The 27,216-nt window shown below is 41.0% G+C and overlaps 1 protein-coding gene across 1 annotated transcript in view; it reads right to left on the reverse strand.

The window, feature by feature from the left end:
• The window catches only part of SERTAD2 (SERTA domain containing 2), a 123,198-nt gene that overhangs the window by 84,793 nt on the left and 11,189 nt on the right, over positions 1 to 27,216 (reverse strand). The gene's annotated exons all lie outside the window — the stretch shown is intronic.

Genomic DNA, 27,216 nt, shown 5'->3' on the forward strand with positions numbered 1-27,216 from the left:
CTTATCAGATTCTCTTAAAAATTCCTTGGGACTTTTGGTTGAAATTGCACTGAATCTACAGATTTCTTTGGGGGAGAACTGGCACCTTCCCATCTAGGAATATATGTTTGTCTATGTATTTGTAGTTTTTCAGATAAAAAAAAAAAAAATCTTTTAGAATTATTAATTTTTTTCCTTAGTGTTTTATTATAGCTTTAATTGCCATAGTGATTAGGGCTTTATATTTCTGTATTTCATGATACACTGTTGATGTATAGGAAAGTTTTGGTCTTTTGTATACTTACCTTGCATCTGGCCACCTTACTATTTTCTCTTATTAGTTCTTAACAACTTATACCTGTCATGGATTGAATTGCATCCCCCTAAAATATGTGTCAACTTGGCTAGGCCATGATTCCCAGTATCGTGTGATTGTCCACCATTTTGTTATCTGATGTGATTTTCCTGTGTGTTGTAAATCCTACCACTATGATGTTAATGAGACAGGATTAGAGACAGTTATGCTAATGAGGCAGGACTCAGTCTACAAGATTAAGTGGTATCTTGAGTCAATCTCTTTTGAGATATCAAAGAGAGAAATAAGCAGAGAGACAGAGGGATCTCATACCACCAAGAAACAAGAGCCACCAGTATAGCGCGTCCTTTGGACCCAGGGTCCCGGTACTGAGAATCTCCTCAACTGGGGAAGATTGATGACAAGGACCTTCCCCCAAAACTGACAGAGACAGAAAGCTTTCCCCTGAAGCTGGTGCCCGGAATTCAGACTGTTAGCCTCCTAGACTGTGAGAGAATAAACTTCGCTTTAATTTAAATCCATCCACTTGCAGTATTCTGTTATAGCAGCTTAGTTAACTTAGTTAACTAAGTCAATACTCCACAAGGCTGAAAGAGGGAAAAAATAAACAAGTAGTTGAAACAGGTTTGTATGCAAGATAATGAGGTCCATTTTAGACAAGTGGAGTTTCAAGTGACAACATTACACTTAACCTGAGATGTCCTAAATGTATACAGAAATACAGATCCAGAGCAGAAGGAAGCACTTGTGAGGAGGGCTGGAAAAGACATGGGAGTCCTGCGCACACAGGTGACAGCTGAATACTTTCCTTAAGAGCAATGTTGAGGACTAATGAAGAAAAAAAAAGGTTCATCTATTCCAAAGTTTACCATTAAAATTAGAAAGAAAAATATATTTTTACACTGGCTGGTGGTTTCATATTTCAGTTACTGGGTAGAGATCTGTAAAATGTACTTTTCCAAAAAGAATTTCAGGAGACCAAGGGTGGGGTCTCCTGACGGTTGATCTAAATACTACATTACTACCGTGGGATTTTGTGCAAAAAAATCCTGATGATCAAAAGTAAAGGCAGGAAACGGGTGGAGGGAAAGGGAAATGCTGAACTACAAGGTCATGGTCAGGAAACCAATTTGGCAAGGCATGTGGAAAACCAAGGCATATAGAATCAAGTACCACATACAGTAGTGCACAGTCCAAAGCCAGCTTTGTTTTCATGAACAGGACTCAAATGGCAGGGTGAAGGCCAGCGCCTGCCAGCCACACAGGGAACCACCTCAAAATGCGCCGTCAGGCTCCTTTTCCTTCAGCCACTCACACTACTGAGACAGACTTCCAAATGGAGCTCAGACAAAGGCTGCCTCGTAAAAGAACTACTTTAGTAATAAATGCCTCGTGTTGATTGTCGGCCACGGATACCAAGTCTCCTTTTTATTCATTTCTACTTTTTAAAAATAAGCCAAAGAAAAATATTCGAAAATCATACAACAAAAGAAAACTAAGATACAGTATGTGTGGATGGATCGTAAGTTTATGAAAGGTATCTATGTGTGTGTGCATTATACATGGACATTGATGTTATATACATATCTGTGTGTGGCGGTGTGTGTATTCATTGCAAAAACACAGGAAGGGCATTTACCAAAATGTTAAAAGCAAATATTACTGGTGATGGTTGCACAACATTGTGAGTGTGATTAATGCCACTGGATTACACACCTGAAAATGGTAACATCGCAAATTTTATATTGTGTACATTTTAAACACACACACACAAAGAAAATAACACTAAGTAGCAGAATGCAGCATAGTTTTTATATTCTGAGCTTACTCTTCTCTGCATTTTACAGTTTTCTACAATAAATATATATTGATTTCGTAATGAGAGAAAACTGACAGCAAGTGTTATGAAAAATAGTAATAGAAAAATAGAATAAAAGACTCTGATAAAATTTCAGTATCAAAGAAAAACAACCATGATTCTAATACAGAGTTTCAGATTACTCAGGGAGAGAGGAATTTCAATTAAATCTCTAAATTTTCAAAATATTAGAAATAAAATAAAGGAAGACGTACACCAAATTTCTCCTTTGGTGAACCCTAAAAGAAAAGGGTCTTTTAAAGTGTGAAATCCATAAGAGGAACTGTAGTGGAAAAAAAAAGAGAATTGATACTCTTATGCAGAGAGAATGGGAAAGAGGTCAGAGAAGACAACAACCTCAGAAACAACCCCTTTAAAACCGCAGGTCAAAACAAGAAGGCCATACTTTGGGGAATAAATGGAACGTCTCTCTGAAGGGGGATGTCTAAGGGTTAACTGTAAATACCACACAGGAGGTGGTGCTCCTTCCCAGCGCAGCCACAGGGGAAGCCAACGCTTGGTGGAGGCTAAACCTGCCGTCTCCTAAGACAGCTGTCTCTTAGCCTGGCTCTTACCTTCCACCACAGCTCAACTAGGTTGCCTTCCAGATGCCTGGTAGTTCCAGAGAGTTCCAACCAAATCCTATTATCCACCTTCCCATCCTACACTCCTGAGGGCACAGACTTTAAAAGCTCAGACAGAAGAGCCCCTGAAAGAAGTTAAAAGGGCAAACTAGAATCTCCCATTTGAGGATAAAGATAGTCTGCCAGAAGACAGTTGCCTAGAAGGGGAACACCAATAGTAGTAGTTTTCTTGAGACTAACTGTGAGAAACGGATAAGTTCATTAGGCTGAATTGGACGCACATTTGTTGAGTGTCTTCTATATATGAAGCAGTTGCTGGGTGTTGTAGGGGATATAAAAAGTGACTACCTCCTACCCTGAAGGAGCTAATGTTGATAGGAGTATGTGTGTGCGTGGCAGGGCAGGGGTGGGGGGAATAAAGCAGGTCAACAGCAATGTAATACAATACTGAGACGTAGCTCAGCATGGTGGTTAGTGTGGGCTCTGGAGTCAGAGGACTAAGTCCAAATCCATGACTTCCTTGCTGAGTGACCTTGGGCAAGTCAGTTAAATTCTCTGCATCTTAGTTTCTTCATCTGTAAAATAATGATAATAGTGGCACCATCTCATAGGGTTGATGAGAAGAGCGATTAAAAACAAGGAGTTTAGAACAGTGCCTAGCACATAATAAAACTTCTGCTATAATACTATGTAGCAGAAAAGGAGCCCTGGTGGCACAATGGTTAAGCGTTCGGCTGCTAACTAAAAGGTCCACGGTTCAAACCCACCAGTGGCTCTGTGAGAGAAATAACCTGGCTATTACAGCCTAGAAAATCCTATGGGGCAGCTCTACTCTGTCCTTATAGGGTCATGATGAGTTGGAATTGACTCGACAGCACACAACGACATGTAGCAACAACAACAATGTGCCAATATTTAATACGTCAAATAAGGTCGGCATTACTAGCCCTGTTCACAGACAAAGAAACCAAGGATTCGTAAATTCCGTTACTTGGATAAGATCTAAAGAGAGGAGGAATGCGGTTGTGATTTGAGCCCACATCTGCCTGAATTCAAAGCTTGTGACTTTTACTACTACTGCAATAGAGTCCCTAGGTGATGCAAATGGTTAACACGCTCAACTGCTAACCGAAAGGTTGGCGGTTTGAGTCCACCTATAGCCGTCTTCAAAGAAAGACCTGGCGATCTACTTCCAAAAATGCAGCCATTGGAAACCTTATGGAGCACCGGAGTCAGAGTCAACTTGACGGCAACTGGTAACTACTACTACTACATCAACAACAACAAAGCAGTAGCAGTTAACATTTGTGTAGTGCTTACTCGGTACCAATTATTATACAATTATTACTCGCACTAGATAGAATTTGACCCCGTTTTACAGGAGAAGAAACCGAAGCTTAGAGAGGCTCAGGCCCACACTGGTGAGTGGTAGAACCAAGACATGAACCTGTGTCTGCTCATTTCCAACGCCAGAGTTTGTCACCTCTGGCTGGTAGTGGTTCACCTGGGGACAGAGAGTGAGCTTGAGGGTCCTACTCCTAGAGGTTTCTGACTAGGTAAATCTGGGGTGGGGAACCATGGTGCACACTACATCTCGCCAGTGGTTCTCAAGAGCCTGCAAAGGCACGTTGTGTCATAGGTCTTCAAGGCCAAGGTGAAAAGTTTATGCTCAAATCATCTAGAAATAGGGAGTCAATTAAGGTTTTTCAGTGAGGTTTTTCGGTAAGTGGTGTTTTAGGAAAATTAATCTGGGAATAATGAATAGGACAGGCTGGAGGTGAAGGAAAAGTGTGGCAGAGACCAACTGGTCAGAGACTATTATAAAGCCACAAAGCTTATTTTAGTCTTAACACGGCTATATATCAAACACACAGAAAATAAGTCCTTGGAAAAAGATCTACCTGAACACAAAATGACCTGCAGCTTGCAGGAACGCGTATTTTAATATTCTAGACCTATCTATACTAGTTCAAATAAAATTTGGATTGTTCCTTTTAAAATTAACAAAAGAAACATATACATGTATGCATGAATATCACGTTTTATAAAGTAAACCCAGGCATAGTAGGCACACAAATATGATTGAATTGACTTAGCATGTTGCTGGTGGTGGTGGGGGTGTTAGGTTCCAACTCATAGCGACCCCTTGTACAACAGAAGGCAACACTGCCCATTCCTGCGCCATCCTCACAATCATTGTTATGCTTGAGCCCATTGTTGCAGCCACTGTGTCAATCCATCTCATTTAGGGTCTTTCCCTTTTTCACTGACCCTCTACTTTACCAAACATGATGTCCTTCTCCAGGGACTCATCCCTCCTGATAACATGTCCAAAGTATGTCAGATGTAGTCTCACCATTCTAGCTTCTAAGGAGCATTTTGCTTGTACTTCTTCCAAGACAGATTTGTTCGTTCTTTTAGCAGTCCATGGTTTATTCAATGTTCGCACATTACGAAGGAAAAAAAAATCAGGATTTTATAGGGATTCATAGTTTTGGCAAACTAGTGATAGAAACTTCCTGGAAATACTGAAGAAAAGAGAAGATGACAGTGCGGGGATTTTGTGTGTATGTGTGTAACAAAGGATATAATTTATTTAGGATCATTATAACTTCAACTGAACTCACTTTTTATTTATATTACAGATGTCAATGTAATTGTAAGGTGCTAAATTTGAGGTTAAAAACAAAAATCAAAATTGTGGTAAAACATTATATTTTCTAGATTTATTATCCTTAGAGTGTTCAACAGATGAAGTACTCACTTTTCAGAAAGGAGCCGAGATGTGTGCCATAAAGATATTATGAGCTTTGATTCAATAAATCTCTCAGGAATTTATTCTAGCGAAGCAACTGAATAAAAGCAAAAAGACATATGGAGAAGACACACACTGAGGAGTTTCTCCAACACCCCAAAACAAGAACCAATCTAACAACCCAGCTTTAGAGCTGCTTGATAAATTATGACTTATAAACATGATAAAATATTTATAATATTACGGTGATTTCAATTATAAAAATGATACAGAAATACAAGAAAGTGGCTGTTACTTTTTAAGTACAAATTCCAGAATACATAATTATATGCATACCATTTATATCTATGTAAAAACATAAATACAGGGGATAAGGCAAATGGCAAAAATAAGAATGGTGATGGGTCTCTTTTTTAAAATAAAAAAAACTTAATGTTCTACTGTCATTTTACTGTCTTTATATCTATCCTTCTTCAGTTTCTTTAAAGCAGACGAAACTTCCTAAGAGAAAGCCACCTGCCTCCCTCTAATCTCACTGATTCTAACTTCCGCCACGTAAGACGTCGCCTAACAGCCTCATTTCTAAGGTAGCAGGAACAGTAGCCTTCCTTCTTGTTCTTCATATTCATACTGACTGGAATAAATGGCTATCCCTTCTAAGACTGAGTCCAGGGTTAACACAGGCAGATGCACGCTCCTTTCTTGATCTCTGGATTCCAACGTTCTGTGGCTGCATGGGCTGCTTATGACAAAACTCTTCCTATTTCTAAATCAAGTGGAAATGCACCCAGAGTCTCCAAAAGAGCTCATTTTATCTGGGTCGTTAGATCAGAATGCCTGACAAAGAGCGAATGAGATTCAGGAAGTAAGAGCTGCAAACCGTTTTCCAAAAGTCTTCCTACCACCAGGATTTTAGAAATAACTTGGGAGGTATCACAGTTAGGAGCAGGCTGCAACAGAAACACCTTCTCTTAACCAGATTTTCCAGTATTTCTCGGCTCAATTTCAGAAAAATTATCAGGAAAAAAAGTAGTTTGTCAAAAAATTTTTCCATTTTTTTTTTTCTGTGCCTTCCCATCCCTAAGAATAACCCAGTGATTTGAAATGGGCCAACACAGATCTCACAGAAAATGTAGACATGGGCAACGGAGAGTTCAGTAGAAGAATGAGTTTCCTCTCCTCTGATCCAGCCGCCTCCCCTCCCCCATTTCCCATTCTCTTCCACGTCATCCCACCACCACTGTTCATTGTTCAGCAAGCACAGCTCCCTTACTCCTTCACACAGCCTCTTTTCTTCAGCAAAGACATATGTCCATGCAAACAGAGCCGCTTCCGGTCCTCTCCCCTCAGACTGCCATCAAAATCAGCTTCAGCTCAATCCACATCACGCTCCTCTTCACAACCTGCAATAACCGGCCAAATTCCTTGGCACAATCTTCAAGTCATTCCCCATTCTGGTCTATCTGTTGTCCCTCCTTTATATTGAAAATTTCTCCCCTTCATGTTCTCTCTGCTTCAACCACAAGAATGAGTAACTACTTCCTATATATGACTTCCACCAACCATCTGTCAGTGTGTCATTCTGTATTGGCTTATATATTGTTATGATGCTGGAAGCTCTGCCAAGTATTTCAAATACCAGCAGGGTCACCCATGGTGGACAGGTTTCAGCAGAGCTTCCAGACTAAGGCAGACTAGGCATAAAGGCCTGGTGATCTACTTCCAAAAATTAGCCAATGAAAACCCTATGGATCACAGCAGAAGACTGTATGATATAGTGCTGGAAGATGAGCCCCTTGGGTTGGAAGGCACCCAAAATGCACAGTGGCCATAACAATGGGCTCAAACATACCATCGATTGTGAAGATGGTACCGGGCTGGGCAGCCGTTCATTCTGTTGTACATGGGGTCACCATGAGTTCAAGCCACCTAGATGGCAACAAACAACAAACACATGACTTGGGCTTTTCTATCTCCAAGTCTTTGCTCACAACATTTCCACTCTGAAAAGCCTTTCCTCTCTTCGTCTTCATTGTTCAAAACCCCATTCATCCTTTAAGATCCGGTTCAAAGGACATTCCCTCCAAAAAGCCTTCCTGCTAGCACTATTAAGATATTTTGTACTTCTTTTAAACTTCTACTCTAAGTTGTACCTCTATTACGGCATTGATAATATCATGGAAATTTTATAGCTACTTGTGAGTAAACTTTATCTCTCCACCTTAAGAACATCAGCTACCTAGGGTACCATCTGGCCCTCACACCCAGAGATTCATACTTCAGGGGCTGGGACAGGGCCTAAGCACAGGTATTGTTTTTTAAGATCCACAGTGACTGATGGTGAAGCCAGAGGACAGCCACGGTATTAACTGTTGGCAGCCTGAGTTTGAAGTCCTAGCAGCAATGAATACGTAGTTCAACAGGGAGGAAGAAGGGAAAGAATTCTCCTTTTCTGGGAGAAGAATGAACCCACTCCTACTTTTTAGTATTCCCTCCTCATTTCCCAGGACCTCTAATGATTCCCTAAAACAAAGCAAACCCAGGTGCTGTTGAGTGGGTTCCAACTCGTGGTGACTCCATGTGTGTCAGAGTGGAACCACGGTGACTCCATGTGTATCAGAGTGGAGCCACGGTGACTCCATGTGCATCAGAGTGGAACCACTCCACAGCATTTTCATGGTTGTGACCCTTGGGAAGCAGATCACCCGGCTTTTCTTCTGAAGCACCCCTGGGTGAGTTCAAACTGCCAACCCTTCAGTTAGCAGCCCAGTGCTTAACCATTTGTGCCATTCAGGGACAAAACTGAAACCGGTTGCCGTCGAGTCGATTCCAACTCACAGTGACCCTACGGGACAGAATAGGACTGACCCACAGGGCTTCCAAGAAGAGGCTGGCTGGTGGGTTCAAACTGCCGACCTTTTGGTTAGCTGTTGGGCTCTTAACCACTGCACCACCAGGGCTCCGTGATACCCTAGATCTGCTGAATTTCTCAACTCGACCTGCTCTTCCCTAGCATCTCCATGTTGAAAAGTTCCCTGCTGTGCCACTCTTCTCAGAATGTCATTTCCTCCAGGGAGTAAAGTTCAACGAGATACGCTGAAAAAAGCATTGTCATAAAAATAATTTACGCCGAGTGGACTATTAATGAACCTTTGTTCAGTATTTGCACGAATGATAAGCACTACCATTTACTGAGAGCTTATCACGTCCTAGGCATGGGGTCATGCACACTGTCCATATGCAAGTCTTCCTTTAATCCTTAGGCTAACCCTGTGAGGTAGGTAGGATTATCCCCACTCACAGAAGACAAAGTAAGCGCCGCCGCCGCAGCAGCAGCAGCAGGTGAGGTAAAATAACCTGCCCACAGGTGACACAGGTGGAAGCTCAATATGAAGTCGGAAGTGTCAGACTCCAGAGCTCAGGCTTCTAACTACCTCATTACACGTTAAACAATACTTGTTACTCTAAACGTGTTCTTCCATTCAGTGACACTGGACAAGAGACAGGAAAAAGAACTCTGCTGGTGGGATGGGAAGTGCCACAGTACAGCCAGGTGGGCCCTGCTCCTGTGGCCTGCTCCCCTGGTTGCTGTTTCCACCGCTTTTCCTCCTTCCTCCCCTCTGACCCTCAGATTCTCTGCAAGCACTGACGATGCCTTCTGTGGCAGCAGCATCTGGGACTGCTTAGAAGGAAAAACTGGGGCAAGAGCAGCAGCTGTTTGTATGCAGGGGTTGCTTATAATTAGAGACTGCTCTACTGGAGACGCATCAGGAAAAATGCAATTAGTAGCTTCATTTATTAGATTTCTACTATATTTCATTTGTGAAAAAACTTGGATTAAGATCTTATGTCTTATATACAATACCCTGGTAGGGTTTACTGAGAAAAGTGTTTAGTGAACATGGATCTAGTTGTAAAGTACAAGCCCTATACTATTAAAAAATGTTTTATTTACTCAGGGATACTAACATTTAATAAAGGTAAACCTCACTTAAAATAACAACAACAACAAAAATAGTTTGGACACACTGTAAGAAGGGCCTTACTTTATTTTCTGATCATCTCACTGCTCCCAGATTCTTAGCCAGCTTTAGTGAAGACATTCACGTGTCTATTTAAATACCACCTCGTTCTACAAACATGCCATTCCACAGTCTCCACAGTCCAGGCAATCTTGGCCTAATCCATTGCAACCAAGCTGGGATAATTCTGTTCTCTTAGCGCCTACTCCCCTGCACACACCCAGCCCGAGGGTGTGAAGCTCTGCCAAGGAACACAAGAGGATGCTCCCGCTCAGAGACCAGGTCTGAACGTTCGTCCCTTTCCTCCGAAGTTTAGCCCCATCACTTTCCAGTCATCCTGAAGGCAGTAAGCAAGCCCTCCTCTTGCCCCTGGCATGTAGCTTCATGTTGCAGGCAATGATTAGTACCATAGACTGCACATCTCAACGTCCTCAGTTTTTAACAGACGAAACCGAAATTTAACTTGAGTTTCTGTGATTTTCTAAATGTTCTCATTCCAGGTCTCAGAGCGTAGGGCAGCATGAACAGACTCACATTTCTGACCAACAAGGCAGGGACAAAAATGTCCCGATTTTGATGAATACCTTGAATGCCTTACAATTAAACTAGCTTCGTGGGAAAGCAAATGCTGGGAGTCACGAAATCTTGACTAGCAGTCCTGACTTTGCTACTGAATTAGTTATGTGTAAATCACTTACCTTTTCTGTGCCTCAGTGGTCCTACCTATAAAATTCAGTTTTCCTAACTATGCTTAATGCATAGTGTTACAGAGATAATGTGAAACAACTACCGTGAAATGTTCTAAAATTCTAAAAGGATGACCAAGAAAGATCTAATTACCATTTATTTCATCTACAAAGCCACTGTAGTTCTAGAATGGAAAACTAGGAAGTCAGAAATGGTTTAATTCTCTATTTTCTACCCTTCCTTGTCACTTTTCTTTTTGTTCCCCTTACAGAAAATAAGGATATGGGAAAAGCTTCTCCGGTAAGGTCCTAAGTCTTAAATTACTAAAAACTATGTCAAGTTTTGGTTAGCAGCCAAAAGGTTGGCAGTTCGAATCCACCAGCCGCTCCTTAGAAACCCTCTGGGGCAGTTCTACTCTGTCCTGTAGAGTCGCTATGAGTTGGAATTGACTTGACAGCAATGGGTTTATGTAAAGTTTAGAATATAAAGCTTCCTCCTCATAACTCTTCACTGCCTTTGACATGTCAGTAACTATTGGAGGCTAGGGGAACGCATATAGAAGTAAGTACTTCAATTCCTACCCCAAATGAAATATAACCAAAGGAACCACTGCCAAAAAAACAAAAAGGATTCAACAAATAGGTCATGCATGCAATGCAAAGAGAGAAGCCCCAGAGGACGGTTCCTGCCTTCTAAACACTTTATATCACGAAACCAGCAACTAACAACACTAGGACAAGTCAAAGAATCTGATCTTTACGTTTTAAAAGTTAGAGTATAACGGACATGTAGAATAGTGCATAAAATAAGTAGACAGCGAAACATACTACAGAACAGATGTTCCCACCCAGGTGAAGAAATAGAACTTATCACAATCCCAGAAACACCGCCCCCTCCCAGTAATACTCCCCTCCACCCACCACCCATGTACCCTGGTACCCGAGAGCCTGCCATTTCTAGAGCAGCAGCTCTGGAAATGGCCGCTTCAGGGGGCTGACAAAGTCAAAACTACTTTCATAATAATTCTAAGGTGTTATTTGCCTTTTTCATTGTGAATGAAATCGTGAATAAAGGCAATAGCACCAAACTGTGCTAGCACCAAACTCGTTGCCATCAAGCCGATTCTGACTCACAGCAACCCTATAGGGCAGAGTAGAGCTCTTAGGGTTTCCACAGGGCTTCCAAGGAGCCATTGGTGGATTCAAACTGCCGACCTTTATGGTTAGCAACTGAGCTCTCAACCACGACACCGCCAGGGCTCCAAACTGAAATAAACCAAAAAATCCCAAACCTGTTGCCATTGAGTCAATTCCAACTCACAGCGACCCAATAGGACAGAGTAGAACTGTTCCATACAGTCTCCAAGGAGCACCTGCTGGATTCGAACTGCCGACCTTTGGTCAACAGCTGTAGCTCTTAATCACTACACCACCAGGGTTTCCCCAAACTGTACTAAGCAGTCTTGTATTCCTCACCTCCACACACTACAGAAAATGTGCCAACTTCACTTTAAAATGTCTTTGGTGAAGCAGTAAAAACAATTAATTCTATTAAATCTTTACCCTTGAGTACGTGTCTTTTTAATATCCTGTGTGATAAGGCACTCCCACAGCATACTAAGGTCCCAAGGCTGCCCGGAGGAAAAGCACGTGGGCAATTGTTTGCCTCAGAGCTGAAGTTGCCACTTTTTTCCTGGGACACCATTTTCACTTGAAAGAACGACAGTCAGACAAACTATTCAGACTTAAGCATCCGGCAGACAAGTGAGCCTGACACTTAAGGAGGAAAAGAGCTGACAGCCTTCGGTGCCAGGGATAAGATTTGGGCTTCAAGTGAAAATCAGAATTTTGGGAAACTTGTATCCACCATTATGAGTTTGACAGCATCCCAATACTTAGCCGTTCTTAATGAGATTAGTAGCAAAACTAAAGAACGTGATATTTTAATGTTGTATAATCAAATATGTCAATAATTGAAAGCTCTGTATGACTCAGTGATCCAATATTTTCTCAATGATCAATGTATGATGTTACAAAATCAACATGAGTAAAAACGTATTCAGAATGCAAGATAAATCAAAGATTTAATGTAACAGAGTACTACAGTTCATTGATATGGTTTCAAATTTCACATTGCAACCAACCTTTAAAAAACTACCATTTGTCAAGTATTGGTGTAGTACCAAAGAAAAATATCCACAATCATCTGAAAAGGTTATTAAAATACTACTCCTTTTTGCAACTACATATCTGTGTGAGGCCAAATTTTCTTCATATACTTCAACCAAAACATATCACAGCAGACTGAACACAGAAGCAGGTATGAGAATACAGTTGCTCAGTTAAGCCAGACATCAAACAGATTTGCTGAAATGTAAAACAAAGCCACTCTTGTTACTATTTTATTTTTTGGTTTGGGAAAAATTTATTTTTTATTACAAAAGTTACCTACCTTAACATGTAATTTTCAAATGAATAATTTTTTTTTTTTTAATTTCTCAGTTTTATTTTATAATAGGGTAACTACAGAGATCGCTAGCTGGGCACTGTCGAGTTGACTCTGACTCACGGATACCTTACGTACAGCAGAGCAGAACACGGCCCGGTCTGCAACGTCCTCATGACCTACAGCACGTCTGAGTCCGTTGTTGCAGCTACTGTGCCAATCTATCTCACAGATGGTCTCCCTCACCTTTGCTGGCCCTCTGCTTCAACAAACATGATGTCCTCCTCCAGCGATGATCTCCCCTGATAATGTGTCCAAGGCAAGTGAGTTGAACAATGCTCTGTTGTGACCCATAAGGTTTTTGCTGGCTAATTTTTGGAAGTAGATCACCAGGCCTTTCTTCCTAGTCTTAGCCTAGAAGCTCTACTGAAATCTCTCCTCCTGGGTGACCTTGCTGGCATTTGAAATCTCGGTGGTATAGCTTCCAGCATCACAGTAACATGCAGACTTCCACAGTATGACATACTAACAGATTGGTGGTGGAAGGTAAATACAGACAGATATAATATACATACACAAAAGTTCTTTGAGGTTTTCAAAAAATTTTTAAAGTATAATGGGTTCCTAAGATTAAAAAGTTTGAGGAACTGTTGCTCTAGGGTACAAATCTAGGAGTGAAATTGCTGGGCCACAGGGAATCTTATCTTCAGCTTTACTAGCTACCACCAAACTTTTTCCTAACATGGTTGTACCAATTTACACTCTGACCAGTAGTTCTTCGTATATTCTGAATATGAGCCCTGTCTTAGTTATCTAGTACTGCTATAACAGAAATACCACAAGTGGATGGCTTTAACAAAGAGAAATTTATTTCTTCACAGTAAAGTAGGCTAAAAGTCCAAATTCAGGGTGTCAGCTCCAGGGGAAGGTTTTCTCTGTCGGCCTTCTCATCAATCTTCCCCCCAGAATAGGAGCTCCTCTGCGCAGGAACCTTGGGTCCAAAGGATGCACTCAGCTCCTGGCACTGCTTTCTAGGTAGTATGAGGTCCCCCCTCTCTATTTGCTATCCTTTCCTTTTAATTCCTTGAAAGACAAAAGGTGGTGCACGGCCACACCCCAGGGAAACTCCCTTTACGCTGGATCAGGAATGTGACCTGGGTAAGGGTGTTACAATCCCACCCTAATCCTCTTTAACATTAAATTACAACCACAAAATGTAGGACAGCACACAATCCTGGCAATCATAGCCTAATCAAGTTGACACATATTTTGGGGGGACAAAATTCAATCTATAACAAGCCCTTTGTCTGTTATATGTATTCTAAATACTTTTCCCAATCTGTCTTTTAATAAATGAAAATTCATCAACAGTAGTTAAATTGACCAATCTTTTTCTATGTCTTGTTTATGAAGTCTTTCCCTATTCCTAACTCTATCATGTCCCAATATAACCCAAAAAACCTGTTGCTGTCAAGTTGATTTCAGCTCACAGCAACCTTGTAGGACAGAGCAGAACTGCCCATAGGGTTTCCAAGGAGCAGCTGGTAGATTCAAACTGCTGACCTTTTGGCTAGTAGCCGAGCTCTTAACCACTGTGCCACTGGGGCTCCTTGCTCCAATACCATCTTCTAAAAGCTTTACTGCTTTGCATTTCACAGTTGGAGCCAGGGCACTATATGCTCCTCAGTTATTTAGGATCTCTGGGCTTTTGACTATCTGCAGTAAGGAACTGTACAGCTCTTCTCTGCATTTTCATATGTCTCATTCAGTAGTTATTCTACAATGTTGTTATTTCCATGTGAATCTCTCACTGCAAGAGATAAGGGGTCATCTCAATGCAAGAGACAGGGGGCTAGAGATTCACACATTTCAGTAAAAAAACAAAAACCTGCTGCTACAGAGTTGATTCTGACTCATAGCGACCCTACAGGACAAAGTAGAACTGCCCCATATGGTTTCCAAGGAGTGGCTGGTGGATTCGAAATGCTGACCTTTTGGTTAGCAGCCAAGCTCTTAACCACTGGGGGACCAAGGACAAGAGACCTTACTTTATCAATTGACTCCAGTGCAGGTAAAGATACCATCCATCCTTTTATAGAATTATAGCGATCAGGAAAGCCGTGCTTCATGCTTCTACTATAGAGCTTTCAGGAAAATGGTGTTGATGTTTTGTTCTGAGGCAGAACTGAAAGCACTTTGGAAAGTTTTCTAGATCCACAGTATTTCTCAGCAAATGGTAAGTCCAAAACTGAATAGAATGCAGCTGATTGCATATGGTACTTGTTTTACTAACTGTACTTCTAAAAGGGCTCAGGAGTGGCTCCAGAATATTCCTCAGTTGGGAAGGTGCTGTCATATCCACCACGGAAGCTGGAAAGGGGAGTGTTGGCATTCATGTCACGCATTTGTCACTCTATGAGACCCTAGCCTCTTTCTAGAAAGTTCTTTTTTCAACAAGACCCAATATATGCCCATGCTCAAATACCTGTTGACACAGGAACTAACCTACCTGTTACTTTTAATGTCTAGCACAGTATTTTTCAAACTACAAATTATCTATTCATGAGTCATGAAATCAATTAAGTGAGTTACAATCAGCCTTTTTTTAATGAACTAGAATAGAATGTAATAGAAAATACATCTTGCACATCATGAGGATGAATATTGTTTCCTAAGATGTTTTTCAATTAAACGTGTGTATGTGTAGCTCGATGTAAAAAGTATTTCTTATTACGAGTTTCTGTCAAAACATTTGGAAGGCACTAGTTGAGGATCCCTGGTAGCGCAAGCATTAAGCGCTCAGCTGCTAACTGAAAGGTCAGTGGTTCGAAGGTACCAGCTGCTCCACGGGAGAAAGATGTGGCAGTTTGCTTTTTATAAAGATTACAGCCTCAGAAACCCTATGGGGCGGTTCTACTCTGTCCTGTAAGGTCACTATGAGTCTGGAATCGACTCAGTGGCAGCAGGTTGTTTGGCATATTGTACTAAGCACACATTCTGGGGAATTTTCTTCCCAGCAACCTTCTCTAATCCTGGGAAATACCTACCCACCCATCCACTGCCATATGGTGAAACACACGTGTCCCCACATTTCTACGTGACCCCCACCACCTCGACCCCTGCTGACGGACCCAGGATGGACAGCTGTCCCATATTGATCTGATGAGTTCCTTGCTCATGATTTTTAACTTGGCACCCAGTGAGCATTTCAGTGACAGAAGCTGTAAAATAAACTGCTGGTGGCCGTGTCTCCTGCCACGAGAAAGAAATGAAACCAATATGCAGAAAGAGGAAGAGCTGAAAGATGGAAAGAACACTCTGGCCGTCCTGAGGCCAGCTACATTCCTGTTCTTCCCACAGTTTGGTGGCCCAAGCTCTTCTTGGATTCTGTAAGCCAATAAGTCCCTCTTTTTTCCTAAATTGGTTTGACAGGTTTCTGACTCTTGCAGTCAAACAAATACATATGCAATGCTTTTTTTTCTCCTTAAGTCTTGGAGCTGAAGTGATGAATTGAAAATTTCAACCCTGATGAATAATGGACCAGGTTACTGCCTCAAAATCTATGGAATACTCAATAACAACAATAAAAATAATAAAATAAGTTGTATTTGGAAATCTATGGCACTCTCCCCTCACATATCACATAAGAGGGAAAATTGGCACAACTCATAAAAAGTTATAAAAAGATGTTGTTATTGAAATTCAACTTTGGTCTTCACTACTTTAATAAAATAAAGACTATTTGGGGGTAAACATGTAAAAGGAATGCATCACGGTAAGTGGAGGTAGGATGCTTCAGGGAAGTTCACATATCTGTACACCATTTATAATATTTTGTCTCTGTCTTTGGTCTGATTTGAGGCCACTGAGACACATGGTAGAAAGGCACTGCCCAGACCTTTGTCAATGGGCTGTTTATTTTTTTAAAGCTGGTCCAAATTCATTCCATCAAGATCTTCGGCCCTGTGCTCCTGAGTGTGGTTTAAGGATTTAGAGGCAGAAACAGGAGAGAATGAAGAGAGGTTGGCTGAAGAGCAGAACCTGGAGCTGACAGAGGTATGTACAGTCTAAGCCAGGAGACAGGGACCTGAACGCAGCTTTTAAATTAAAGAGAAAAAGAGAAATTTCTCTGCATCTAAGAATATAATACAGCCTCCTCCAATACCTGCTCTACTGCAGGCTAGTTTGCCCTTGAAATTTGCAACCTGACTGCCTTTGTGTACACCTGAACATTTACACAATGCGGTTTGTGCAGCTTTGGGTGCAGCGGCTGAAAAAGGCAAGTTTAATTCTGGTGCAAGCTAAGATCTATAATGGCATTCTGTGAGTGTCTGTTGGCAAAGTGATCTCTCTTATATAATGGAACTTGTAATTATTCTGATCAACTCTGCATTCCCTATCAATTCAGCTTGACTTGGAGGCTGTCCAAATTATCAGGGGTCCATCCAGAAAGGTCCTCCAGGTTCTCAGCAGAACCATGCTCACAGAAGGCCAGGAACCATGTGGCTCGCCTGTCACCCACTCATTGAACAGGAACTCCAAGGAGTTAAAAGTTACTACCAGAGCTTTTATAACAAGGCACAAGTATGTGATTATCTCAGTTAAAACATCTAGGGACAGTGCCTAAAGAGAAACCTGGTACTAAAAGCCACAATTTTATTTGCTTTGAATCTTCACACTTCAGCTTCTCAGGGATGGGTGGCATTATTCTGAAAAGCTCCAAAGTGGCCAACTTGCGTTTTTCATACAAATAAGAAGTCATAGAAGAATACACAAGAAAGGGCTTCTTCATAAACGCTTCCTGAGGACTGAGACCAAATTAGGGTAATCTATGAGTCTATCTCCGACATCTTAGTCTTTCAAACAGTGAACACTTAGTACTTGGGGCATTTTACCCTAGCTTGTCTCCCCGACTAGATCCTGAAGTCCTGCAAGATGGTTCCAGCACAGGCTTTGCAGAAGGCAGATACTCAGGAATGTGTGCTGGAAGTCCAAGCCAAATGAGCTCCTAGGACAAGAACTGTAGCCTCAGTTTAGGGAGGTGTCCTTTAAAAGACAGGGCACACTGGACTGAGCCTGGGGAAGTGGGTCCTGGTCTCTGCAGTTAACTGGAGTTTCACTTTCCTTATGAAGGGTTTTACCCTAAATTTTTTAAAAATGTATATTTTATCTATATTAAGACTGAATGGTCTCTAAAGTTCAGTCTGCACTACTATCCTGATTCTATGCAAAAAGTAAAAAGGCTGGCCCCCACCCCCCCTTATAATAAGATTACTAACTTTAAAGTCAAGCAAGAAGCTCCCTTTGATGATACATACGCTCCTATTGTGGGCAACATGGAGTGGTCACTAAGGCGGATTTGCTGACTGTGTTCTTCTGTGCAGACACGCCAAAGAAAGCCAGGGAGAGCAAGAGAGAGAGAGATAGGTGGGGGGAAGACCAGGAAGCTAGGTGTCATCAAATACTCCTTATTCCTAGTTTGCTGAAAGGAAGTCTAGAGCAAGAGTCAAAAGACAAGGGACTCCAGTCACAGCTCTGCTCTTACTAGCCATGAGCCCTTAGACAAATCCTAAACTCTCAGGATTGTTTCTTCACCTGTAAAATGAAAATGGCAATTATCTCACAAGGTGGCTGTGAGTGTTAAACGGGATAGTGCTCACGAGAGCACTTATATATCGCAACACACCACACAAACTTTCGGCGGTATTATTCCTTGTAACAAACCTGCCAAAATGGCATGTTCCTGCAAACTCTGAAGTGTTCAAATAAAAAGCAAATGCTTTCACGAAGGATTAAAATTTTAAATTAAAATTCTACTCCCTTTTCTGCTCATGTTATATCCACTGCGGAATGGTCAGCAAGACAACTTACTTAAAAGTTGAAATGCAAGCCCAACCGGCTCTCCCACCAGGCCACCATCGACTTCAGTTATCTAACACAACACGCTCACACATCTGTCCTCTGCCCTAGCTACTATTTGTTTACAATTACAAACTGCTTCACGTAGCGATCAGAAACTCCTCACTGGTTAAATGGTAAACAGGGACACTTTAGGACACTTGAGGAGTCAGTTATAAGTTAAAGCTGGGTTGGAATGACCGCTGCCACCAGCCCTGTGGGCGTGGGTTCCCTCAGGCAGTGTCAGGGAAGCCCGGCTGAGGCCCACACACTGCTCGGCCGCTCCTGGTAGCTGACCAGACTCAGCCTCCACTGCAAAGAGGAAGTGAGAGGCTTTGGCCGGCAGCTGTTACTTGCTCCTTATCCTTTGTCACTGACAGAAAGAAGCGAAAGATGGTGAGAAGGCAGTAACTTGTTTTCTTTGTTAAAGCCGGCTTTATGTACTACTTCACCTCCGTCCTTTCACCTTGCTGTAATTTTTAAGACCGGTAGAATCTTCGTTAAAGGCCAAACTTGCTTTTAATGAAATGAAATGCAAAATTAACAGCTTTTTTGTTCATTTTATGGTTTTCATTAAAATAAGTTTCTTTCACCCACAATGCACTTTTTTTCCCTCGGTTATATTTTAGTCAAATTCTGTATAGGCTTAGTGAGGCTGCTAACACAGTTAACGTCTGTTTATTACCGCTTCATTTAAAAAACATTTTTGAGTGCCTACTGTGTGCAAAGGAGCCCTGGTGGTACAGTGGGTAAGAGATTGGCTATTAACCAGAAGGTCAGCAGTTTGAATCCGCCAGCTGCTCCTCGGAAACCCTATGAGGCAGTTTTACTTTGTCCTATAGGGTCACTATGAGTCAGAATAAACTCAACTGCAATAGGTTTACTGTACGCAAAAGTACATTTTTAGAAAGCAGTTTTATATTTTTTAAATTAGCCTTTTTAATATATAGGAATTTCAACACATTTTCTGTCAGGGGTAAGCGAATGTCAAATAAGCTTGCATCCCATATATACACACCTCAGAATCTGGTGAGCTGGCTCCTGTAGGAGTGCCCAGCAGAGAAGTTAGGGCCCACGTAATTTACTGTGGATAACCCACACATGTCTAAACACCACTCCTGCCTCTTCTTGACGCCACGTCGACAGCCAAGGTCAGAGACACAAACAGAAAACCAAGAGTTATGTACAGCCTGAGGTATTTCCAAATCATACCTGCAACTATAAATCGTGGAAAATAATTGTTCTTTTTTCACTCTTTTTATAACTACCTGAAAATAAACTAGGAGCCGGCACAAAAGAACAATTTTGTATAACAAGTAAGTTATTTTTTAACCATGTGGCTCTTGAACCCTCCCAATAAAATTCAGACTCCTACCTAAATAGCACACTCCTTTCATGTCAGTTTCAGCCCAGAACAGTCAACAACACAAGTGAATGCGTATCATTCATTCTCTCCATTTTATGTAGCTTTCAGGGGCCAAACGAACAACAGGATCATCTCTTTGGATGATTATGTTAATAAATCTTTCCAATTAAGCTGGTGAGTGTAGGTTTTTACTAGATTTTTCAAAAGGTTTTCTCTCAGAGGCAAGGGAGTGGGTTACCCTATTGTCTAGGAGTTCCCAAATGCAACCAAGACTGAGTCTAATACACAGATGTCTTAACTGGAAAAAAAAAACCTCATAAATCATCATCCCACATATTTTAAATGGGAGAGGAAGTAACAGACTAGAACAATTAACAATTAGTATCCCAGTTATTTAATAAGTAAAAAGGGAGCCAACACAGTGTTTAGAAGACTTGACTCTAAATCACAGCTCTACCGCATACTAACTTTTCAATTCTCTAGACTTCAGTTAGCTCATTTCTAAAATGGAAATAACCACAGCTCTTCTGCTCATCACACAGGTTTGCTGTTAGGATTGTATGTGGAAATTCGTGGATAAGCATTTTAAAAGCGGTCTTAAAGGGCTACCCTGGTATTTCCAACACTAACAAATTTCTCTGCATTGCATTTACTCAAGTGTGACTGAAGATGATCAAAGCCAGTGACAGGTCGTCAACGGTTCTGCCAAGGAGCCTCTGTGAAGTGGGTCCGCGATCACTGCTGCACGGGGTGACGTCAGACTGTTGTTTACAGGAGAAGAAAGGCTGCCAATTTCTACTGAGCCTAAGCCCGTGGTGGCCAGCTCCTCTGGCCGTGTGTGAGCAAGAATGGCCTCTTTATGTGCGGCATGTGTGCACACGCAGCGGTTCACGTGCGGGGGGGGGGGGCGCCTAAACAAGAAGACGGCTTTGTGTGTGCACACCAGCACACGCCTTGGGTCTTCAAAGTTTTCACTAAGAAGACGAAGCGAAATTGATCGAAATGCGACTTTCACTTTTGTTACTCTGAAGGGGAAAAAAACTGCCATTCTCAGAAACTTCTGCCTCAGTTTGATTTTTTAAAAGCATTTTTAAAAAAGCAGAACAGTCAATTCTTCTAAAATGTACAGAATTCTCCACAAGTCCTACAGGCATTCACCCACAAACGGAATCATGGAAGATCTATTTCAAAGCATAAGATATCTTCAGACTAGAGAAGCCAAGTTCTATAGGAATAACTTTGTTTTCAGAGTGGCTGAAGTTGCTTCTTTCTGGAAATTCGGGAAGCACTCGCTCAAGCACTGACCGAGTCTAACTGAATCTACTTTGGGGAGATATTTTGTTAAATTTATTACTATAAAGGAAAAAAAAAACCTGGCTTATTAACATTTGCTCATTCATGAAATTTCCTGGCAGAAAGCAAACTGTTAAATCAAATTTAGAAGGGCAAAAAGAAAATAGGGGCTGCATTCATTATAATCTTTCTTCAACTATCCATCACCTTCTGGGATAGCAGTCAAATCAGAAATAATATGGTAGCAGATCATGTTCATAACTGGCACTGAAACTTTACTTCAGACAATAAATCTAGTGTAAATCTAACACTGGAACACTGAAGAGGAGACATGGGAAATATTTTCTGGTGCCTGGAAATGTGTTTTCTTTGGTCCTGTTGTAAGTATAACTGAAAAGGAGAGAAATTATGGCTCAATAATAAAACGACGCTGAGGAAGAATCCTGAATTCTGCTTTTGGCTGTGTGGCTGATTACAGTATAATCCTAGGTCAAAGACATAGCCGAGATGCACCCTATTCTCAGTATCTGAGAAATGGGGATGATAACACTATTTTCCAATTATTGGGAGAACATAGAAAAAAAAAAACAGATTAATGAGTGAAAGTCTCATGCAACATTACATGATAGGAATTAGAAGAGGAGAAAAACGGGCTGGGAAATAGACTGAAAATGGGCAAGCCCTTTGAGATCTGGGGAGGAAAATGTGCTAAGCAAATAGGAGGTGTTATTAGCTCTTCCTTCATACTATAATGAGACACAACAGTAGAATGAAAAACATGGCACCAGTTCAACTTTGCCAGGGCCAGTTCTCACAAGTGACAAACTCATCAACAAAAAAACCATCATCAGGAAACCTGAAAGGTCCTTGCAGGGCTCTTCCTCAACATGAATGCTAAAAAAAAAAAAGAATGCCAGAAAACCTTGTAGAGAAATACGGAAGTAGCTTTATATCATACATGAAAGCGGCTGTTAACAGCTTCATCCTTTCATGTGGTAAGGGATACCTGAACACACAAGTCAATGATGATGCAAAACAGTGATACGATGACAGCAGTGAGGAACATTAATAGTGTTCAGCCAGGGATGTGTTCAATGCCCAGAAACTTTACAGACTGAACAGAGCAATCGTTAGAGCAGAGCTTCACACATCCTTGTGCTAGTACAAAGTTCATAAGCTTTATCTTTAACAGGAATAAAACCTGACATAAAGTAAAGCAGTCCAGTTGTCGGTCCCAGCAGTCAGCAAAAGGAACAGTATGAGAAGCCAAATTGATGGCAGTCCCCATATGTAATACCATCCCCTATCCAACATACTTAAAACTCTAAAATTGACTATTTGGACTGGATTTTCCTTACCCTTCTTGCTTGTCAAATTGACAGGATCACTATAAGATAATTATAAATGCACACAGAGAAAACAGAAGGACATACGATGAGTAGAAACGTATAACTGGATTGACCAAGCGCCTGAGTTTCCACTTGACACTTCATGGCTTAACTGGTGCACTCCACTATACCAAAACAGCCTCTGTTCTATGGTACGCCATCTAGAAAAGTCAGAAGATACTCGCTCACTACACATTTGCTTCATAAACTGCCTCCTTGGGAGCGCAAAGGCTTCCAAGAACTCACTTCAGGAACTCTCACGGGTGACTACTGAATCATTTCAACTTCAAAGACATGCCTAACAAGACACTGAATTCCATTTCAGTAGCTGACTGAAGAGGACAGGACTTCTCTTTGCCAAGAACTTATCCCTACTTATCAACATGCCTAATTTTCTTCTCATTACATAAAGGTGTACTGAGGTTGCACTGATATCTGCATCCAGTATTCAAACGTTAAAGGATAAATATTCCCATGTGCATCTTATTTGTGTTTCTAAGGTAAAAGGTTGGGATACTGCTAGCTGGGATTTCAGCAACTTGGACTATTTAACAATTTGAAAGCTATTTAAAAGAGTAATTCTCATACCAACAATGCCTATAAGTCTCCAAATGGCTAACCTAAGATGAAGCAAGAGAACCAAAGAAAAGGCCTTTATGAGTTTGTCCACACTTAGGAAATCCATCACAAAACAAAACAACCACTCTCTTATTCAGATAATTATTAAAAAATAAAAGTCACATTTTCTCCAAAAGATGTGAAGCTTAAGTCACCAGAGGCCATATGAAATGATTAATGATCACACAGGTGACCACAAACTGATGGAAACAAGCACCTCTCCTCCATCCCCACCCTCTCTAGAGATTCTTTGCCCATCTCCCTGTCCGATCACCACGTGAGAGCAAAACTGAAAAGAGCGGCCAAGCGCCTTTATGTCTCTATCAATCACCCTAAATGAGCCAAAACAGAAAATGCTTTTCAGATGGATTTTTAAACCTGTCTTCATGACATTGTTCTTAGGATGCATAAGTATTGCAAAAAAAACCAAAACTAAACTAAAAATTCATGACTCATGTCAACCTAGTGCATGTAGCACTCAGTAGTCCCAGTGTTAATGACAAGAACAATTAGCTGTAGAGGAACCAAACAAGAGGGCTGAGAAGACGGCAGTGCCCACCACCACAAGATTTTCTTGCCAAGATAGGAAAGATGGACTCAGCATCACCTGCAGAGTCCGTGGCTTGATTTACAATAAAACTAATTTACAGCTATGGGCTTTGCAGAACTATTTCTTGCCAAATTACAGACAAACTCTCTGCCAGTCAAATTTTTCAACCATAATACAATTCCCATAACACCTTCAAACTAGCCTCTGTTTTTGCCCAGCTGCAAATTATTAAGGAAAAAAAAATTACCTCTCAAAACTCAAGCTAACTAGTGTCACTGAGTGCTCCGTGACTCAGTCACAGCAATAGTTGAAGGTGCACAAACTGAACGGCACAATGCTTAGTACAGCAAAATGGATTCATGGCCCTACAGCTTCTCCATGGTATTGGGTCTTTCAGAAATAATAACAAGAATCATTCTTTCCAAATAATTTTTTTTTAAGCTACTGGAAATATACTTTTCGTAGCTAGTCCTTGTACTGGTCAACAATTTTTCATTGGTCATTCTGCAATTTTCAGTGAAAATAAAGAACTCCTTAGAGAAAAGTGAAAACAATAAAAAACCTAGGAGGAAAGCAGTTTGTCCTTAGAATCCGTTCCACAGAACTTGATGTTGTAGACCCATGAGAAGCTCCAAGACAGAACACAGGAATTTTAGAATCAAGAAATAAGCAAATACAAAGACAAAGCTCCAGCAATGACTCTGTTATTAGGGTACGAGTCTTCAGTAACAACAGGGGGATTATGTCCCTTGTCACTTAGATTTTTGGTCCGTTCACTTAGGTAACTAAAAGTAGGTAACTACAAGTAGGGGCAAGAAGCACAGTTGAAGCTTCTGTAGGGAGGAAAAAAAGACATTGAGTCAGTCCCCGCTCCTTATTCTTGTATTTTACCTGCCTGACTGAGTGTCTGAGGACAAGTATACACCCTGATGCAACTACAGATAGTCCGGACTTAAGTCGCACCCGACTTACAACAACTGCACTTATGGCCGTTTTTTTTTTTTTACATCTTATTGGTAATAATATGTACTACATACAGTGTTGTAGTGTGTAATTTCTGATGTTATCATTCTCAGATGTTCAAAGATCAGATTTATAAAGACACTGATAATAAAAGGCAATAATAATAAAGGCTAAAAAAAAAAAGGTATTTGACTTATGTCAGAACCAACTTACTGACATCATCAGAAGAGAACCCCATCATAAGTCGGGGACTACCTTTACTAATCCCAGCAATCAGTTGTCAACTATATTAAAAAAAAAAAAGTTGTCTTCGTCCGGCTCATGGTGACCCCATGTGTATCAGAGTAGAACTGTGCGCCATAGGGTTTTCAGTGGCTGAATTTTCCAAAGCCGATTGGCAAGTCTATCTTCTCAGGTGCCTCTGGGTGGACTGGAATTGCCAGCCTTTCAGTTAGCAGCCATGCACGTTAACTGTTTGCACCGCCCAGGGAATCCTGGTTAACTATAGAGCTTCGAACGTTTGTTTCCTAGGTAGGACTTTTTACATCATGGCAAAGCCAGGCTTTATTCTAATTGGGAAATTAAATTTTACTTTGAGCTTTTGGATCTTAATCTTTGCTTTATTTTTGGTTCTTTTTTTTAACTGACAGGTAGTGGAAATCAAAAAATCTGGTTAGCTGGGAAAAAACAGCCAATCCACTTTTCATTTCAGTCTCTGAGCCACTGGTAGCAAACATCAGCTCAACAGTAAAACCATTTGTTACAAAGCAAAGGGAATCTGGTTCATGAAACTTCTCTGCAAGGTACTAAAATTTAAATTTTTCCCAAACAAAACCAAGCTTTCTAAGTTATAATCAAACCTGACTCTTGTGAAAAGTAATCAATATCACTTCAAGGAAACGCAGTACTGATTTCAAACTGCCCAATCCCTACCCCCCGGCCCCTACCAAACGCTAGTATTTTCAACTAAAACTATAACCACAGTATCCTCAGTATTCCTTCTTTGGCTTTTAAAACAAAACCATAATTTATTTCAGAGTTTTGATTTCGTTGTGCTGCTTTCTAATCCCACATTACAGAACTTCCATTTGAGATGTATAAGCAACATCAACATGTGTGTAAGTAGTTCCATTATAAAAAAATATCCCCCTGGCTCAAGCAATTCATACCAGCAGAAGCTTTGAACTATGGATGGAACCATTCAAAATCTGAGTAGGTATTTTCCATATGCACAGACTGATAGGTCTCTTATCTTCACTAAATCTAAAAATTAAAGGCAAAGGGAAAAAAATTCTGACTGAAAGGGGACAAACCAGGGCTTAGAATCTCCCAAATCAAGAGAGACACCAGGCTTTTTACCCTTCTTCTATTCCCTTGCCGTGGAGGCTGGCAGCAATGAAATACAGTAGCATTCTATTTAGAGCACTTCAGAAGAAGCAATAGCTCTCCTTTAAGAGTGACTCCCATCATTAGGAAGAAAACTCAGAAAAAGGTGAAGATACTCCCGTGTGATTTTGTTATGATCACTTTGCAAGACTTCACAGGTGTTTTGGCAGTGCTTTCGAAATTCCAGAGGGGAAAAATATGACAATCTTTTTCTATGTATTTTGAAAAGGGCATGCCTGAACAAAAACGCTTCATTGTTCACACATATTGGAAAACACGCCTTTGGAAGACGACTTTTTCAGGTTGGGTGTGATAGGGTTCAAGACAAAACAATCCAAAAAGATTTGCTGGTAAGTTTGACACCATTCTTTTTAGAAAGTAAGTTCTGGAGAAACCAGGGCAGCTAAACTACAGTGGTAAGCCTAGAAGTCCCCAAAGCATCAAAAACCTAGCCTAAGATACAGCGTTTTATTTCAAAATATTTCAAAATACAGCATTTTATTTTGCTAACTTTTTCACAGGTCATGGTGCTTTTCTTTTAAAAAAAGAGGAAAATCTCTATCAACATGGTTGTTTTTATGGGTAATGAAATTAAAGTGTCTTGTTTGTATTTGATTTGAATGTTGATAAATACATACACACTGTTGACAGTGTCCTTTCCCAGGCTTTGGAATAATATAAAGTGGAGTTGAAATACCTAAGAAAGAGTAAGATGGACCAAGATGGATTAATGGAGGCTATCTGACCAATCTGCAAAAGTTCACGGGAAATGCTGTGCCTACAGACTGAGGTGAGAGGACAGGTAAGACACCGCCTAAGAAGAGCCAAGGAGCCCTGGTGGTCTAACCGTTAAATGCTTAGCTGCTAACAAGAAGGCTGGTGGTTCAAACCTACCCAGCTGCTCAGCAAGGGACTTGGCGATCTGCTCCCGTACAGATTACAGCCTACAAAGCCCAATAAGGCAGTTCTACTCTGTCACATGGGGACACTAGGAGTGGAAAATTGACTCGAAGGCACTTAACAACAACAAGGAGAATCACTTCCATGTGATATTATTAGTGTGGAGTGTGTTGGCATCAAAGGAAGATAGAATTTTGTATAAGATGGA

This window comes from Loxodonta africana, chromosome 15 (genome assembly GCF_030014295.1).
Source record: "Loxodonta africana isolate mLoxAfr1 chromosome 15, mLoxAfr1.hap2, whole genome shotgun sequence".
Taxonomy (NCBI): domain Eukaryota; kingdom Metazoa; phylum Chordata; class Mammalia; order Proboscidea; family Elephantidae; genus Loxodonta; species Loxodonta africana.